This window comes from Stegodyphus dumicola, chromosome 3, assembly GCF_044657685.1.
Source record: "Stegodyphus dumicola isolate Sdum_Otavi_A_Nest chromosome 3, ASM4465768v1".
Taxonomy (NCBI): Eukaryota; Metazoa; Arthropoda; class Arachnida; order Araneae; family Eresidae; genus Stegodyphus; species Stegodyphus dumicola.
The window spans coordinates 109,463,297-109,483,326 of NC_140770.1; the positions used below are offsets into that span (position 1 = coordinate 109,463,297).

Consider the following 20,030-nt stretch of genomic DNA (forward strand, 5'->3'; position numbering starts at 1 on the left):
TAATGCTCATTCTCTTGGCTGGGTGTATGCAGTAAGGATTAACATTATAAAATGCAGTACAATAAGCTAAATAATCACCATAATACATAAAATCTCTCTTACATTGTAGATAACAAAAATTTATCATAAAAGAACTTATAAAAAATCGAGAGGGGCGGCGTGCCAGCCAATGCACAGGCAGTTTCAGTTGGAGTTGTCCTAAAACACCTAGCCAGTGACAGCAGCCAGGGCCGCTGAATCGTCAATAACTTATTCCTGATTCTCAACAACTCCGCCGCTCTGGAGTCCCAACAACCAATTCCATATAACACAATAGTAACAACAACTACTCTATAAATAGTTCTAATAATATCTCTCTTAAAGTCGATGACACCCGCTAGAAAATTTCTCTTATAAAATAGGAGTATTGACTCTGTTCACCTTTGAATTTCCTTGAAGTGTGACTCGAAATTCAGTTTATCATCTATTATGACTCCCAAGTATTTGAGTTGTTCGACTCTTTTTAATAATGTTCCCTGGAATCGTAATCTGGGAGGTCTAGTCTTTTTTCCCCCATTTAGGAAAAACAAAAAAGATGTATTTTTTAAGTTGAAGATGAGTCTTTCTGTTATAGCCCATCTCTCAAGGACATCACACACCAATGTAAATCTTTTTTCTAATTTTTCAAGAGACACATCGTATACCACACAAAGTATGTCATCTGCATAACAGATGATTTCAACACCCTCGGGAAGACTCGTATTCAGCAAGTTGTAAATTACTGCACGCCAGAGCAGCGGAGCACTCGAGGATCCCTGTGGGCAACCTTTATAAACTGATTTAACCACTTCAGAATCCCTACCATATGAATAAACAACCTTCCTATTGTGAAAGTAGCTACAAAAATTTTTAATACATTGCAAGAAATCTTTGAATTCACGAGGGTGGAGAGCAGCGATGACCATATAATGGAATCAAAGGCCTTTGAAATATCAAATGAAACAACAGTTACATGATAATCTCTTTTTTTCTCAGAAATAATATTGATCAATTTATACAAATCATCATTGGTTGATCTGCCTGCGACAAAGCCAAACTGTCTATCCGAAATAAATTTTCTCTGTAGAAAAAATGATACAATCTATTGGTGAGAAGTCTATCCAGGACCTTACTAAAAACATTTAACAAGCAAATTGGTCTAACCACATGTTCATTTTTCGGTATAAATATAATTCTTGATATTTTCCACGCCCTCTGGAAAACCAACAAGCGGAAACATGTATTATATAATAAAACAAAAAACTTTTCGTAATACTTATAAAGGCACTTCACAACCACTGCAGAAATATTGTCCAGTCCAGGAGCACTTTTATTTCTTAGTTTATTAATTACATATCCGATCTCATTAGAAGTAAAAGGCAGATCATCAACACAACAATTTGAAAATTTTAACAATTCATGATCAATAATCCCATCCTCAAACTCACCACAGTCAAAATTCTTATTAAAATATTCCTCAATCACCTCAGTGTATTCCTTATGTTCACCCTCCTGGACTCTGCTTATTATCTGTGGTAACCGACGCTTTCCCTGTGCAAAACGAAAGTAACAGTCATGATATACCTTATTTTCCAAAAAATGTTTGATTTTACTCTCATATTTACTCTTCTTAATCTGCTTTCTATAAAGTGCCATCTCTTATTTATATAAAACTTTTCTCTTATTTCTTGTTTCTTCATCAATACCTCTGAACTGAAAACTCTTTCTCAATGCTCTCGTCCGTCGCTTCATTTTTTGCTTCATTTTTTGCAATAGTTTTTCTTGACCTTATTTCCACGTATAGTCAGGTACCTCTTAGCCCTCTGGACAATCAACCTTTCAAAGTCATCCACAAAATTCTCCAAATTATTTTCATCATCTATTGATCTCAGTCTATCCGTCATTAATTCCATATCCAGTTTAAGTTTTTTACAAAATTTATTTATTCCAACAAGATTTTTTGTAAAAACAGTACTCTCATTTCTCACAGATTGAACATCTTCAATATCAACAGCAACATATCTATGGTCGCTAAGAATCTCCTCTTCATGTATCTTGAGTTCAATACGAAACGGGGAGAGAGAGACAGAACTGAGAATCAAGTCTGTCCAACCTTCCCCTACTGCGGAAACAAAAGTTGGTAATGAGTCTGATTGATTATATAAAATAATATTATTCTGCATTAAAAAATCCATGGTTAAAACACCCCTATCATCCACAATCCTAGAACCCCAATTAAAATGCTTCGAATTAAAATCTCCAGCAATAAAATAAAATGTATACTTGTTTAAAACGTCTTCAAGTCTTGTCAAATGTAAATTCAAGTTTTCCGCAGGGGAGAAGTATACCGACACAACACCCATTGTAAAGTTCTCCATTCTCAAGGAGATGGCTACTATCTCATTTGTTTTATAATCTATAATAAATTCAATCTCTTCTTTGGTAACAATTATGGCAGATCTTCCCCTTACATCATGCAACACTCTCCAACCCTTTTTTAAATATGGGATTTCTGTATTTACATAATAGGGCTCCTGGACAGTTATCAAGTCAAACTTCTGTTCCTCAACAGCAGCCAACTGGCAAGCTGCCACCGCACAGTGATTCAAGTTTATATTTAACACTTTCATAATCAAGGGAACAGTACAATAGCCAATAATAAAAAACAAAAAAATTATAAACCATAAGATAATGATCAGTATAAAATATAATAAAACAGCCCAATCGCAGTTCTAACCCTTAAAACCTAAAATAAATCATTCCACTAAACGTATATGTTCTGAAATAAATCTAACTAACGTTTGTATAGTTCAAAATCTCGTGATAAACATGCTGATGAACATCCAAATGAGTACCATATTTCGAGTTAGAGTTCTTACAGTTTACACAAATCTCTACATCCAATTTACATTTTTTAACTTCATGTGGTTCAGAACATCTAAAACATACAATTTCATTTTTACAATTTTTGGTAGTATGTCCGAATCGAAAGCAACGCAGACACCTCTTCGGATTAAGATAGAGCTTAGCCGAATATGCCCTCCAACCTATACGAACTCTGCAGTCTTCCAGGACAACAGCCTGACATCGGAAAACGCGATGAGAAATCTTGTCGGACTCTTTACATTTTTGTCTATAAAGAGGACGAACACAACTTCCATCACAAACGCACTCCTCCTTCATTTTATCCATAATCTCCTTATCATCTATTAAATTGCATACGCCATATACAATAATCTTCGGTTGTATAAACCTTTTCTTCCTTGTATAAAGTTTACCCCTTAAATTTTCCCTGGATTCAATAACATTCTGTACCGTGTCTACTTCTCTGCTATCTTTAAACCTCATCACCAAATCATCATTCTTTCTCGTATGGGAGCTCATTGTTTTTATATCAACATCCTCTGGTCTATCGTAAGCAATTAACTCCTCGAATACATCAACGCCATTCGCAGCTGGTTTAACTATTAATTCATTTTCTCTCCAATCATTTACATCCAATACTTTATTCTTTCTATCCCTCATTTCATATGTGTCTCGGTCTTTCTGCAAAATAACCTTAATTTCATCTATATCCTGTTTAATATCAAATAAAATATTGGTTCTTGATTGCACCATGTCCTTTTCAATAGTCTTTAAATTCTGTGAGGCAAGCAAATCCAAAACTCTATCTATACCTCTAGCTAGACCATCGGTAATTTCCCGTGAGACTCGTCTAGCTTTTAACTTGTCTACAAAATCATATAATGATCTAACAGCAACGAGTACACTCTCAATTTTTCCTTCAACGTTAGGTCTATCATTACCACAGTCCATAATTTCTTTTATTTCACCCGAACTCTCCAAAGTCTCTCCCTCAGCTTCCACAAGTTTACTCTCCTTATTACTCTTCAGTTGACTCATCACAGAAATCACGAAAAGTTCACACTATTATTCACTAATATAACTGCGACGGGGCCGTATTAAAATTTTCAGAATAAAAACATATATACAAATGTAAGATTTACAATAATTACAATTTAAAGTTTGATAAAATGATAAGAACTCTCATATGTACAATAAAATTCAGTAAAATACAGCGTGGTTTGTATCACATAAACAGAAACATATACATTCTACAAAATTAAGATGATTGCAAAACGCATCAAAGATGTTTTTACAGCACAATTAAATCCATCCAGCTTTAGCATCCGAACAATCCAATTTTATAAATATCAGGAGTAAATAAAACTAAAAACGCCTTAAAAGCTGAAAATATTGAGATTTACAAATTAAAATAATCAAAAATACTTAAAAACACCTCTCTCAAAAGCATTCATAGTAAAATATAAAATCAATCTTGCATGCGAAAAATCCAAAAATTGTCCAACGGGCTGAAAACATATAAAATCAATGACTTATATATAAGTCTCTCCTGCCATAACATTTAAAAATCCAAATTTTCAATATTTTCCAGTTGGCTAAAAGTTGATATGCCCGCGGTGCAAAATCACAAAGATTCAAAAGTAAACAAAACGTAGTATCAAATTTTCAAATACAAATAACTTCAAAAATAAGCCATGAAATTGAATCAAATTCGCCATACAGATAGCAAAAGATGTATAGAAACTAAATATCAAAACAAAAGTACTTTACCAAGTCAATGTAAAAGAATACAGGCCAAAACTTCAAAGTCATATGCTAAACACGCATGAATCCTAAAATGCTTGTAACTCAGTCAAAAATCCTCGAGTCTTCAAAAGCAAGACATCTTCACAAACCGGAAGACCTGTAGATTCCAAATACAGCACTTTTAGACACCAAAAATCAGTATGCACAAATATATAAGCCCTTCTACACAAGCGCAACAAACAGAGCAAACATAATGGCCGACAATTACGGTTGAACCAATATTTAAGGGGTGTTCAAATGAAAAAATACAAAACTTCGTAACAACCAAACCAGTTGAAATTTCGCTTTGGGATAACGTAGTGGAACATCTAGTGACGCGAATATAGTGTTCGGATTGGTGGTGCGCATTAGCGGGGCGCTCGCACATGACGCAGGAGAGCAGACAATTATGTGTTTCATCAAATTGATGCGGGAGTGCGTGTGAGGAGATAATTGCTTTTAAATTGCAAAATTCGACGATTGAGAAGCAACGAGAAATGTTATCAGATTTCTGACTATGAAAGGGGTTAAATCAGCTGATATTAATCGCCGGATGGTGGCCGTATAAATAGGAGACTTTATGTCCAACAACTCAGTGAGAAATTGGAGTGCTGTTTTCGTAAAGGACAGAAGTGTTTGAATGATGACCAGAGATCAGGTCAGGTAAACTCAGTAATCACGGCTGAACTCATCGACAAGGTGAAACCACCTGGTGAGAAATGATCGTTGTGCCACAAGGCGAATGTCAGCAGTGGTGGTGGGGGCCGGGGTTGGAACAGTGTGAACAATTGTGCACGACAGTTCTGGTTACCGGAAGGTGTGCACGCAGTCGGTTCCGAAGAAGCGCAGCGAATCGCAAAAGGAAATGCGTTAGGGGGCTAGGACTGCAACACTTGTTTCGATATCATGCCCCGCTTTCCTGGAGCGGATCGTCGCCGGTGCAGAGAGATGGTGCCATCACGCAATGGAAGCATGCGTCGTCACTTTCCCTATAGAATTCAAAGCTGTGTACTCAGCATGCGGTGCTCACCGTCTGAATTTGAATCTGACTGCCGAATTCTAACTAATACAAGAGATTCCCCCTAACCAAAACTGAAGTGAACAATGTTGTGGAAGCATTGATCAGAAAACAGGCACCAGTCCTGATGGACTGGACAATGAAATTGTCAAACAAATTAATAATTCTTTTCCTGGACTACTGTATTTAGTCTTTAAAGTGTGCAGGAGGATATGACACTTTCCCAGGAGCATGACGAAGGCGGAAATAGCACTTTTCTTGAAGCCAAACAAAGATCAAAGAGAACCTTCCTCATGCAGACCTGTGAGCCTACTCCCCACCATAAATAAGGTACTAGAGAAGTTAAGTCTTTCTAGATTAAGATTTCTAGATCTCTAAAGGAAAGTCAACGAACCAAGCAATTAATTATCTTATAAAAACGGTCATAAACAATAGGAATCAGGATAAACTTACAGTCATAGTCTCAAGGACTTTTTTATGCTTTATGGTGGACAGATGTTATAAACTGTCTAAAGGAAGCAAACTACCCACGAGATATTATATGCTTAATTTGAAGCTATTTAGAAGACAGACACATTCAATACACTTCGGATGAAGGCATACTTACCAAGAAACTGAAAAAAGGATGTACTCAGGGCTCGTACTTAGGACCGACCCTGTGGAACATGGCTGCCAACACGTCTTATCTCACTATAAGGTATAGAACATACCAAAAGGGTAGCCTTCGCTGATGACTTTGTCGTCATTATGACGGGGAGAAAAGATATTGAGCAAAACAGACAGCAAAGTCTTGATATATTTGCCAACTGGGCCAGAGCGCATAAGCTCAAAATCTCTACACAGTAAAACTCAGCTTATGCAAATAGGGCGAAAGGGCGTCCTAAAGCGTAACCCAGTTGTGAAACTTCTGGGATGTTCTGCCAAGTGTGTTCCAGAATTAACCTACCTTGGAGTTACATTCGACAAGAAACTTTCATGGTTGCTACATCTTCGTGCTATTAAACACAAGGTTGATCTACATACCAATTCCATGAAAAGAACAACTTTTCTCACGTGGGGCATTCCCCCACACTACTTGAAATTGTAGAATAAAGTCATAACGGAAAGAGTTATACTTTACGCAGTTTCAGTTTGGGGGCAACATTTTACAACACATATGAGGAAACAGCTGATAGGGATGCCAAGAACCCGACTACTTTTAATATGTAGAACATATCGAACTTCACCAATTTCAGCTCTTCAAGTATTAGCGGGAATTCCTCCATTGGATCTTACAGTGGAAAGGGAAGCAACAATCATAAGAATCACTAGGCTAAAATATAACGCAAAGCTTTGGGATGATATGTTTTTCAGCGCGGATTTTGAGCCGCATAACCATGTCACACTGGGACATCCCGCACACATAGATCTGACAAAGAATATTTCTATGACCTATAAACCTGTCTCACACAAAAAACCGTAATGTATACGGACGGCTTACGCACGGAATTAGGGACTGGAAGTGCTTACTGGGCCGTAAAAAACAATCAGGTACTAAATACTTAGACTAGACGAGTGAATATTAATAACACGTTCTTTCAAGCTGAAACTGACAGCACTGAAAGCAGCTATCAAACTAGCTCCCAATCTGAGAAACGACAGTGCAGTGATATTTAGAGCTTCAGCCTCTAGTCTTGCGGCAACACAAGGCCAAAATAATGAAAGAGATCTAGTGAACAGCATAAACGCCTGCTAACAAATTGTCCACCGCCCTAAAGATCTATCTCTTTTGGATGCCAGCACACGTTGGCATTCAGGGTAATGAGCAAGCAGACGAACTAGCGAAACAAAGTGCGAACAATATGTCACAAGAGGAATACCCGATAAAACTACCAGTATCATATCTGTAAAATATCGCATCAGCAAAACTCAAAATAATGTGGCAAAACAGATGGGCTGAGGCCACAACAGGACGCAGAACATTTAAATTTTATCCGAAAGTAAACTTCAAGCTTAAAACTTGCAATAGCTACATAACTCAATTTCTAATGGGGCACGGCCTTTTCCCGAGTAATCTTAAAAGATTTAATCTCCGTACCTCGGATAACTGCAGCTACGGTGAAGTGGGGGATCTAGATCATTTCCTTTTTCACTGCAGTAATACTTTTAAAACACATTAAAAAAAAAAAAAAAAAAAAAAACAAGTGAACATAACCGGCACTTGTGGTTTGAAAATTTATTAGAAAATAAAATCGCATTTAACAAACTTTCTTTTGGTCAAACCTGTTACCTATATTTTTTATCAGAAATTTTATCGTAGAATCCTGAAGGAGTATTATTTTAGTGTATCTGTATAATATATTCTTAAAAATGTTTATAATACTGTGATTGTTTCAACTGAATAGTATCACTGTATTTTTGACTCCCTAATTTTTGTACCCCTAAAAACACATCTAATGTTATTAATCTAATACATTTAATTGATCAATACAATCATTTTATATTTTGTCTGATTCCTTAGCTTCCAATATACTTGTATATATATATATATATATATATATATATATCATAATATTATGTCTAATTTATAACTAGCAATTATTTTGTTCTATATTTAATTATTGGGTTCATAGCTTCCTTGTGCATATTGTGTCTATGTAATCAGTAGCATATCTGTTGTATTTTAAGGAATATATAGTAATATATTTTACTTATTTTTTATTTTATTTTTTCGTTTTTTGTTTGTTTTGTTTTAAAGAAAGTAGAAAGTAGATGTTATCCTCTACAAGTCCTATAGGTAAATTTATTATTCTTTGTTCAACAATTATGTAACTTCTAATGTTATGTAGCTATAGTTTCATAATAAGTGCATTAAACTTTGATCATTTGAATATGCTGATTTTAATCGATTCTGTTGTAGCTATTAGTTTATATAAAAGTGTGAATCTGGTATTTCTTTCATAACGGGATCTATTAACCATGTGCAACTGTAAACTTCGTATTTAATTAATAATGTGCTCTGTTAACCCTTTTGCAGGATAACGGGATCTATTAACCCTGTGAAACTATAAATTTCGCATTTAATTAATAATGTTAATGCTTTTGAAAAGTACCCTCTAGAAACTGTTCAGTAAAACGAATCTTTAGCAATTTCCAAGAAACAGGAAATGTAACTGCTAATTATGTAATAACAAATAGCTGTATTTAACATCCTAGCATCGAAAATGTATAGTATTATATGTAAAAATGTCTATGTAAAACTGTATGTATATGTGGCACTGTAATCTTTTGGAGAATTGTTAAAAATGCCATCCTGCCTGCTAGCTGTAACCACGGATAGCAGATATTAGATGGCATCTACCAACTTGATAATTACATCGAGAGACTCGTTACGTCCTAGGGTCGGTGGTCTTATTGGTAGTGTTTTCGGTGCTCACCGTCTGTTTCGACGTCCGAGTTTCGCACATGCCTGTGGTGATCACTTGTGAATAAAGATTTCAATTGTACTCATAGTGTCCTTTCGTACCTTTTCATTTGAGCATCCTTTATGTATATCAAAGTATTTAAATGTGTGTAAATCATCACTTGGAATACAAGATTAGCTCTGGCAATCTGGCGATGATTTACAACAAGCTTTATATTTTAATTTTGGATGAAAGGTAGACACTAGTATTTTTTTTTTCCAAAGCAGGCAACATGAAAAATGAACAATGCTCTCACCGGGACTCAAACCACGAACCTCTCGAATACACCCTGAGTGTGCTGACCACTACACCACGAAGGCATGTTATCAATGCGGGAGGAATGAATGCGTTATAACCTTTAAAAATCTCTCCAAATATATAAAATATATCCCTCAAATGTCGCTAATTTCAAATTCTTGACTGTAGATTAACTTAAATGCTTTATGGTATCAGTAAATAAAGCTGGATATCTTCGTTAAAAATTCTTCTATATAAATCAAAACTGTCTTTTACCCATATTTTAAAAGCATTCTTTTAAAATTCTTTGTTATTTTAGTTAACTGCAATAAACAGTCAATGGGACACATTTCGTCGCCTTTGATAAAGAGTTAGGTCTTAAAACTGGACTTAAAAGCCTGCTCATAGATTGTCTCAGATCTAAGCAACTTTCTGTTGAAATATTTAACAAATACCTTGGTGTTATTTCAAATAAATAAAAAGATCTTAAAACCTAATTTTACTTACGTTTCTTCCACAAAATATTATCAAATTTCATACAAATATATCTTCCAGACAGTTCAAAAAATAATGTTTTAAAATGTAGTTTTGAACCCATTTTTTTCAATGTTTTGAAAAAATATATGCGTTGCCAAAACAGCTTAAAAATCAGTATTACATTTATCAATTCTCTTTACGTATAAATAAGTATTATGAGATTCAATCAATTTATTAGAGCATCGTTACATATGAAACGTAAAAATAGTTGACATTATAAGAATTTTAATTGATAAAAATAATGATATTGATCATTAAAATGATATTAATAATAAAATTAATGACTTACGTTAACTGATAAATATTAATGCACTTGTATCTTTAATTCTCAATAATTATTTTTCATGTTAAAGGTTTTTTTGTGTGGCAACTGCTATGTTTCTCTACAGAGAATTTTTGATTACGTTTTAAAATTCGATAGAAATAGAAACAAAACATGTCACCTTGATTATATATTTATTACAGGTTTTGTTAAGAGTTTTATTAATTTTAAGTGCTTATTAGAATTATGCTATTTTGAGTTGATTCAACGAAAGAAGAGTCTCTTTGTGGAACATTACCTGTCCTAAAATATGATTATTGCCATAATATTAAAAATAACATTATTGACTCATTATAAAAGTTCTAAATTTTTGTAGATATATTAGAATTTAGTTACATTTAAATATTTAATTATAAATATAAAAGCGACAGAGCGAAAACTATCTAAAATACCAGATTCTTGTCCTTAATATTTAACAAAGAAATTTTTTTAAGAAGTTTAAAAGCCATACCAAGTTAAGTTAAGTTGATTAGAGTTGGTAGAAATCATGAAACAAATGTTTTTATAATAATTATTCAATTATTATGCTAAAGATCTTAAAATTATTAGTAATAATTAAGTTAAAAAGAAATTATAAAACTATTTAAAATAATTATTACTTACATGCAAAGGAAGACTATAGAAAAAGGTTGAAAGTTTTAGAGATTTTTAATTTGTGCTAAAACAGCAGCATAGGAAAATAATATGAAATGCAACTGAACTATAAATATTGCTGTTTAAATATTTCAGTAGTATGACAGAAGGAATAAAAGTTGCGCCAGTTATTTTTAACATAGATTTTATTAATGTCATTTTAATCGATCTGCATTGAAATTCAAGTCTTAATCAATGACTTCGAGACTTAAGGTAACTTTTATGAAATATGCGAAATAATTAAAAACATAACCGGGTAAATTTTGAAACCGATTTATTTGAAAATAAGACTTTGATAGGAAAACGTTTAAGCTAGATAGTTCTAAAACCTTTTGTTCATGAGACGTTGAATGACTTGCACCTTCTGAAACCTCTGGCATTCTCACGGTCCATCAAATAATAGCTATTCATTTACAGTTTTCTTGACAACTCGCATCTCTTAATGTTTATGGTAGGAATCCATTTCATTAAGTCGGAATCATTAAAATAAAATTCTGAGAAGGAAAATATATAACAAAAGGAATAGCTGGCCATTTTCAAAGGTCTAAGATAAATTTCGTGACATTTCACGGGAAATTCGGTCAAAAATTAGTTATAGGTTTAAAAGTATTTATAGAAAAACTCGGCAGGCTAAGGATTAAACAGAATTACCACTGAACCATTACATGTAGAATTAGATGCGATAGATCTAATTAAATTTATTGACTGCGCTACTCCATTATTGTACAGGTGGCAGGTGACGGAGGACGGGGACGTCTGGTGATTAACAGAGGTAAACTTGCATATGTCCCGCGCCCTCCCTTATCTTGTGGCAACAACTCCCTGAATCCTCAAGAGGCCACCTCGGGTGTTTATTGAAAAATTTTACGTAATTGTGCATGGCCATATTCGCAGGTGACAGATGAGAGCAGGTCCGGTCACCCGGACGGCTTACATAGACTAATCGGGTGTCGTCCGTATCCCGCAACTATCTGAAGCTACACTCCAAAAGCAATACAAGGGCAAAGTACATGGTCATTCAAGGGCAAAATATAGATTTTTCTGCATGCGGAAGCATCTTCCTGGCTAAATCGCATGTTAATACATTCATACACATACTCACTACACTATACATTTCATAATATGCATTGCGTTGATCAATGCACTGTACTTAAGGCACATTTACAACTCAATGCTACACTTAATACACTATATATCTTTTGGAACATATTACTAAACATTATTCTTGACAATTCAACATAGATTCTGAACAATGTACGAAGGCAAGTTACTTCCAATCCGGCTCTTAAGTTCCTATATTTCAATTTATGTTAGATTGTTCAATTCCATTTCGGTGGCCCACCAGCTGCCGAGCGGTAAAAGCCGCTGAACACTGGTAGTTCGTACGGGGTTCGAGTCCCGGCGAACTGTCTGGCTGCATGGGGGTTTTCGCGGTTTCCCCCATGTGTAACGTGGATACAAGCCAGTTTCTCTTAAAAAGACCTCCCTCCCTTTCGGTATAGTGCCTAAGGGTGGAGCACGTAATAAGAAAAAAAAATAATCCATTTCGGTAGCTGAATTGTATTATTCACATAAAACGTTGAATGAATTTAAACGCTATATTTTAGCGTGTTTCAGGGCTTAAAAGCGGTTCTCTTCCCACACATTTACCTAAATTACATACATTAAACTTATTTCGAACAATAAAAGCAACTAAACCTGAAATACTGAGCAGTTATTCGCACTGCTATTGACCAATATTATATTGTTCATTTATCTGTTGATAAAATATTTAATACATAATATTGCGCATAAACACAGAGAAAAGGAGAAACAAATTCGGCAAAACATTGCGATAATCTGAATGATTCACTTCTGTAACAAATCGTTAACTTCATATAACTTCATACCTTATTTTAAAAAGCATCTGTTTATTGCTTTTTAAAATAAGGTATAACCTGTTGTCAACTAGCAAATACTATGACGGACTGCCACGGAAAATTTGATCGCTCGGATAGCTATCGTCTGCAATCATAGAGTTAAAACGATTTAAAAATCTCCTTTTAGTAATGAAAAGATTAAACTAATAATAAAGAATTCAAATAACACGTCCTTAAACTAGTCATAAAAGCAACGCCAGTAGTTAACTGAGAAAAGGTTGCTAATGTCTGACGTGTTTTGTACGAAAACGTCTAAACTATGTGTAGGAACGTGACGTTTTATTATGACACGAAATTTAAAAATCATGTGAAATTCGATCTGACATTACTGGTAAATTATATTGCTGCCTTTAACTATGTTATTAACTGCACTAAAATACTTAGGCAACATATTTATAGCTAACCATAAAACAAGTCACGTTTAAAAACTGGTAACCATCTGATTAAATCTTTTTTGTCGTGACACTGTGGACAGCTTACCCTGATGACACTTTCTCGGGCGAACTTTCTCTTATTTCATGTCACGGCATAAGTCTTTTCTTCAACTTGCTGCTTTACTTGAGAACATCGTAGAGCAAATTTTATTTATTCGAAAAGTAAAAATTTCCGCAACACCTCCTGCGATGATTGATGTATTTTAATTTTCTTCCTGGCACAGTGTGAATTACGCAGCTGTTTAGTAGACAAGGATTTCCAATTTTAATTCCAACTGCGTTCCAGGTAAGTTGTTTAATTACTTCGTTTCTGTACTTTCTCTTATTCAAAACGTTTGTCTTCAAACTTTAGGTAGCTGTATTACATTTTTCAAAGGAAGAGTAAAAACGTTGCAAAAATATTGCTTATTCGTGCAGTACTAAATCCTAATCTACTTTTAAAATAATCATGTAAATATCTGTTGGGTCCTTTAAAGGAGTAAAAAATTTTTTTTAAAAAAAGGGGTTACCTATTATTATCAGATACATATTATTGCATATTTACGAAAATATTTGTGTTCATTTGACTGTATTTTATTTTTAGGTATTTTTATTGCTATGTATTTTATAATATTTATTTATTTAATGCATTTTGTCGATTAATTTTATGTTTATTGTGTGTTATTGCTTAACTGAATATGTAGCCATATAATGTGCTTGTGAGCCTTTATTTCATGTATTATAAAGCAAATATTTTAATTGGGAGTCGACGGACGTTTGAAGTGTAAAAATAGCTCAATTAAAATCAGGAATATGAGCAAAGATTGTAAGGATCTTAAGTTTTACTAACGTTTATTTTATTTTAAATCTTTACTATCACTTCTTATTTTCTACTTCCGGCCAGAATTATAAGCGTGAAGGTATTTATGCAAAGTTTGTCTGGCGAACGCCAAGTATTTAAGTTGTGGCTTTTTGCCAAGCGAGAGAGAGGAAGCAGTGAGTCGAAGCAGGCCGCTTACCTTAGAAGTTTTACGCAGTTGCTTGTTGCCTTCCAGGCCAGAGGTTTTAATCCTCTTGATAAATGTTAAACGTATTGTAGTGTTCACAGTTCTCTGTACTACATACGCTTCCTGTTAATATAAGGCCAATCTTCCACGTTTATTATTCTAAAGTTAAATTAGAGTTTAGTTTTATTTTTATACTTTTACGTTTTGACCCCAAGTAGCGGGTCGGTGTATTCCGAAGTACGGAAGTCATTGTAAATAGAGAAAAATAAAGGGTTTTGTATACCCTTCTTGTGTATCCTGTCTACTTCCCACAATTGTTGAACATAGCTTTAGTAAGCTCTCTGTTCCGAGTCAGGTCCTTGCATGTTCCCGAAGAAGGTTAGAGGAACATTGAACCTGATAAGATATTCTGCCTTAAAATTTTTGTCGCAAAATTGACGACATTTGGCGATTTTCGCGAAAGTTTCGGTGGTGTGGTGCATTTAATTAGGGCAAAGCACACTAGGCCTATCTGCCTAAGGGGAGGGATGCCTTCGTGGAGGACTTTCTAAGGGTGGTGTGGTGTATTTAATTATGGCAAAGCACACAGGGCTATGTGCCTAAGGGGAGGGATGCCATCGTGGAGGATTTTCTAAGGGAAACTGACTCGTATACACGTTATACATGGAGAAAACCACGAAAACGCCCATACAGCCAGCCCGTTCGCGTGATTCGAACCTCGGACCGAACTACCAGTGCTCAGTGATTTTACCGCTTGGTCGCTGTTGGGCCGAAATTTTCGGAGAAAGTATTTTTGAAACTTCAGGATAGAATTTTTCAGATCCTCCCGAAATACTTACCTCTCTTGCAATAAAGTATAGATAACAGCTGCGATAGAGCTGGGAGTCATTTATATTAATGAGCTATTTCAGTTCATCAATTTAGAGTCTGGCTCCTTTCTTTCAGAAGTGACCTCCTGGGCTTTAATGGCATAATAAATTAACAAATAGTTTTAAAATACTAAAGTAAAATTAACTATAAATAAAATTCAGTTCAACGTTCTTTCTAATGCGTCTAATAAACTGACTTCAAGTTATTAAAGCGAAAATATTCAACTCAGTTCTAAAAATGAGAGTTAAGATTAATGTGGATTTGATCGCTTTTTAATTTTTACATATTTTTGTAACGTCATTGTCATGCTTTATTTTCTTTGCTAAGATAATTCTTGTTATACAAAACTTTATAAGTGTATTTTGTTTGCTGATGTATTTGTATACTGATGGCTCCAAAGGAGATTTGTGTACTGATGGCTCCAAAGGAGATTTGTGTACTGATGGCTCCAAAGGAGATCTGTATACTGATGGCTCCAAAGGAAAACTCGGGACTGGCAGTACCTAGTGTGCAATGAAGGGTGACTACATAATCCATTTCTGGGCTAAGAAGGTTCATCCCAGTAACTCAGTGTTTCAGGCAGAACTTACAGCTCTAAAGGCAGCTCTGGATTTTACTGCTAACAATGGCAGGTATAAAGTAATTTACACAGACCCAATGTCAAGCTTGCAGGCCATCCAGGGGAGCCGCAGTAGACATCCCATTGTCAGAGACATACAAAAACTATTAATTTCGATTCCTGCAAGTCTGAGGCCCCAGCTACAATGGGTTCCAGCCCATACGGGGATTAAAGGAAATGAAGCAGCGGATATGATTGCGAAAGCCACAGCCAATGAACCACACGTGAGTAGCATTGGTGTGCCCTTTCCACACTCATATCTGAAAACTACTGTCAAATGTGGACTAATGAAGCGGTGGCAAAACTACTGGGAGACAAGCATCACAGGTATGATTTCCAACCAAACGTTAACCACAATTTAAATAGCAACTCTTCGCACCTCACACAGTATCTGACAGGGCATGACCCATATATGCCCTATCTTCACAGATTTCGCCAAAGAAACGGTAACCAATGTATTTGTGGCAGTACTGGTGACCCAGATCACTATCTGTTTGACTGCTCGCACACAAAGAATTCACGTTTAAAAAGAGCAACTGCAATTAATATGCCGGCATGGTTCAAGAACGCAATTAAGAATAAATATGCGCTCAGCAGCATTAGAGATTGCACTACCATTGCTAAAAGCATTGCTGACAGCCTGGAGTGACTTCTTCCTTGGACACCGTGCCGTCAGCAGCCCGCTCCGTATATATATATATTAATTTACTTAATGTCTTGTGTTTTTCTTTTGTTGTTTTTTGTTTTTGCTGTTTTCAATTATATTTAATATTATGATTAATGCAGAACTCATTTAATGTATTCCACAATTTGTAATGTATTTGATCATCTTCATATCTGTACCTGATTATTATAGCACATCCTTAATATAACTGTATGCCTAACATGTACCATAATAGTGAAAAGTGTTCCGCTTAGTCTCAGCAGTCCCCAACATGCACCTTCTTTCCATGTTCTGTTCCTTATTTCAATGTTCCTCGTTTCGTGGCCAATCCTCGGAGGACACAGTACTAAGCTCTTTATTTATATTTATTCATGTATTTATTTTTAATTCCATCGAAGGGATCCAACAGGCTGAGAAGCGCCTAACCCTGTGGGCCAGCTGTTCCGTCGAAGGCGAAAAGGAAGAAAGAAGTGTATTTTGTTTATTAAATTTTTGGCTACTTGTTTTGGTTTAAATATTAATTTCGTATATCATTATTATATGTCTCTTCATTCAGAATCTATGTACAATAGAATTTAAAGTTCAGTTATTACTAAAGATGTAGGCAGAAACCCTTCTATCACGTCTTAAGGAGGAATTTAGTCACTAAATAAACAACATTTTGCTTGTCAATGTTTCGTCGATTTAGCGACATTCTTTAGTCTCTGTTTTTCTCGAAGTTTCCAAAAGTGCTATGGAGCCCTACAAGCTTGGCTACTTTGAAACCATGATATATTCAGCTCAGATTCTTTCCCTACATTAACCCGTTTGCTCACTAGTCACTGCTTTTAGACTTTGTTACATGAATTATTTTGATGACCTGCTATATTCCTTACGCGTAAAGGAGACTTTGTGTTATCTCTTTTTTTAATTTGGCTTTATAGCTGTTTATGTTGTATGAACTATTATTTATTTCATTAAAATTTAAGCATCTTTCTGTTCATCTTGCAAAGATATCAAGGAGATATTTATAAGGCTCTGCACTCAACAGTATTAAGCTGAATATTAATATATAAGCTTAATATACATATAAGAGAGAAAGAGAACTGAGAATTGTAGGATCGTATTCCGAAACAGTAACGTTTCTAAATTGTAAAAGCTAACTAGACCTCAGTTTTTTTAGTACCTGGTTTTCATATTTATGGTCAGTCTCCCATATTATGCAGATAAATTGAAATACTATTACATATCATCAGCTTAATTGGATACGTATCATTTAACTCTCAATGTATATTATATATTTATTTTTGTTCTACTGAATGCTATTATATTCTTTGCAACAACGTACCGCATACTAAAACTTCAAGAGAAATAAATGTGTCATCTATTATGGAACGGATGGTAAAAAATTAGAACAGAAGAATTTTAATCAGATGAGTGAAATGTTTCTAAAACATTGTTTTTTCTACAGAGGACAAAATTCTATTCTTCTATGGAAGAACGAAAAAAAGATTCTTTCTCCTAGAACTACAAAATATTTTAAACACCCGGATTCCATACAAAATATTTGTATCATAGAAAGTTTTTAATTTCCTGAAATAATTTGACCCATTTTCTATTATGCTTTGTCAAGTTAAAGTAATCTAATCAATAACAAACTAGTACTTTTGCTACCATTGATTTATCTGCTTCGCTTGTATTCATTGCTTCTTTGAAAAAAAATGTTTCCGAAAGATATTTAAGTGAAATGTTTAGATATATCAGTTCAGATAAGACTTTGTGTAATAATTTCACATATTTTCAAAATGGAAAGTTACAAGCTTTCATATAGCTAAAAATTTATAAAATTAATTGTAATTTTATTAATGTTTCAAGAACATGAATTGTAATTTTCTTCAGAATAAGACTTTTAACTAAACATTTTCTGCTTTTTCATACTTATATTCTGAAGGAAATGTTAAAAAGGGATTTTATTAAGAATATAAGGAATTTAAGACTCATAAGTCAAGAAATTTAGCGTTGAAATGTCAAATTCTTTTTCATGTTTCGAACCCATTTGTGCTTATCGCTAAGAAATCAGTTTATTCATCTAAGAAATTACAAAACGAAAGGTGCTTAAGTTTAAAAAAGATAGCTTTATAAAATTTTAATCATTGAAATGAAACGAAGAATATAAATGAAAAGGAATACACTGAAAACTGTACAATTCTCAACCTTTTACCTCAACTTTTTAATACGGGCTGCAACCTGTAAATGAGAAATAAAATAGGAGGGAATTCTTGTGAGACTGAATTTGATCATGTGACTGATCATGTGAGTCTTACTCAGTGGATTTTAATTAAGTGAATTATTTAAAAAGTTTTCCTTTTCGAAGCAACATTATTCTTCATCTGCTTAGGAAGCGAATGCCGTTTTGTGAATTAATATAGTAAATTATTTAAAAGTATAATATTTTTATAAACCTGAAATTGATTGTATTATAATTCAGTTTTTATTTGTAGATTTATGCAAGAATAAAAATGGCCTGATTCTGTTACCAAAATAAATGTAAGAAAGAATTTATGAGCTTAAACATCGATTTGTCGACCCAACTGAATCTAGTTCTTTTTTATAGCATACATTATTTATATCCTCGCACATTTATATATGGAAAGGGAAACTAAAACGAAAATACAAATCAGAAGCTGATTGAATTGTGGCCTATATTTACATGTGAGCTGCATAATACCTGTTTTTAAAGTATTATTCTCAAATACAGGTAAGTTGCCATAAGTGTGCCTCGCAAACGTTGATTTAAATGTAACAGAAGCATAGCATGCGCTATGTTGAGAAAAATAGTTGCATAACAATTGGGTATTCCCAACAGAAACTCCTCCCATAGCGTGAGTTTACTAGGTTAGTTACAGTTGTCTAATAGTTAATGTTGCAGAAATAATGAAACGTTAATCACAATTAATAGCAGGTGCGTTTTTTGCACAATTTAAACTGACCTAACAAATGAAGGTAGCCCCATCAGATCTGCCGAAATGTTTAAACATGCCATTACAAAGGAAATGGGGATACAGACAATACTTTCATTTAAAAGTTTACGTATGCTGATTTCAGATTAATGTAAAAAATTAACGCCCGTTTCTAAATAAGAGTACAAAATAGATTTAAAATTAATTGTAGCTACATTGAGCAATTTCATTATCAGTGTTAAAAATTATATACCTATATTGGAATATAATAATTATATTTAGTAAGCTAATAAATAAATTTTGAAAGATAGTTTAGGTGGATGATGTTAGATCACATGCTTGAATATGGAATTCCTGTACTTTAATTTCTAATATGAGTAAGTAAAGTATCGGGGATAATTTCAAAATCTACACGCTTAGCAATTAACCTATTCTGCCTTCCATAGTTTCAAATTTGTGTTCTACTATGGCAGTTATTTCTCCTTTTAGATATAGTCCTTATAGACCATGCCAGTCATCTCCCATTCGAAACTGTAGGCATATTTGACGATCTTTGTACCTTGTTTAAAAATTGTTATTTATTCTCTACTAGCGGAAGTACCCGATGCCAGTCAAGGTAGAGTGAGAGTAATGCATCTAACAGCAGAGAGAACGATACCGCTGTAATTCTTCTCTAATAACGTTGCAAAAAATACGATTCATAGTCATACATTTTTTAGTCTGATGAAATACGGAACCCAC

The 20,030-nt window shown here is 34.2% G+C and overlaps 1 protein-coding gene across 1 annotated transcript in view; it reads right to left on the reverse strand.

Moving 5' to 3' along the window:
- The window catches only part of LOC118190466 (uncharacterized), an 89,041-nt gene extending 79,072 nt beyond the window's left edge, over positions 1–9,969 (reverse strand). Inside the window, exon 1 of the mRNA XM_035361174.2 lies at positions 9,874–9,969. The gene's annotated coding sequence lies outside the window, so the exon portion shown is untranslated. The remainder of the gene's footprint in view (positions 1–9,873) is intronic.
- Positions 9,970–20,030: the final 10,061 nt, after the last annotated feature.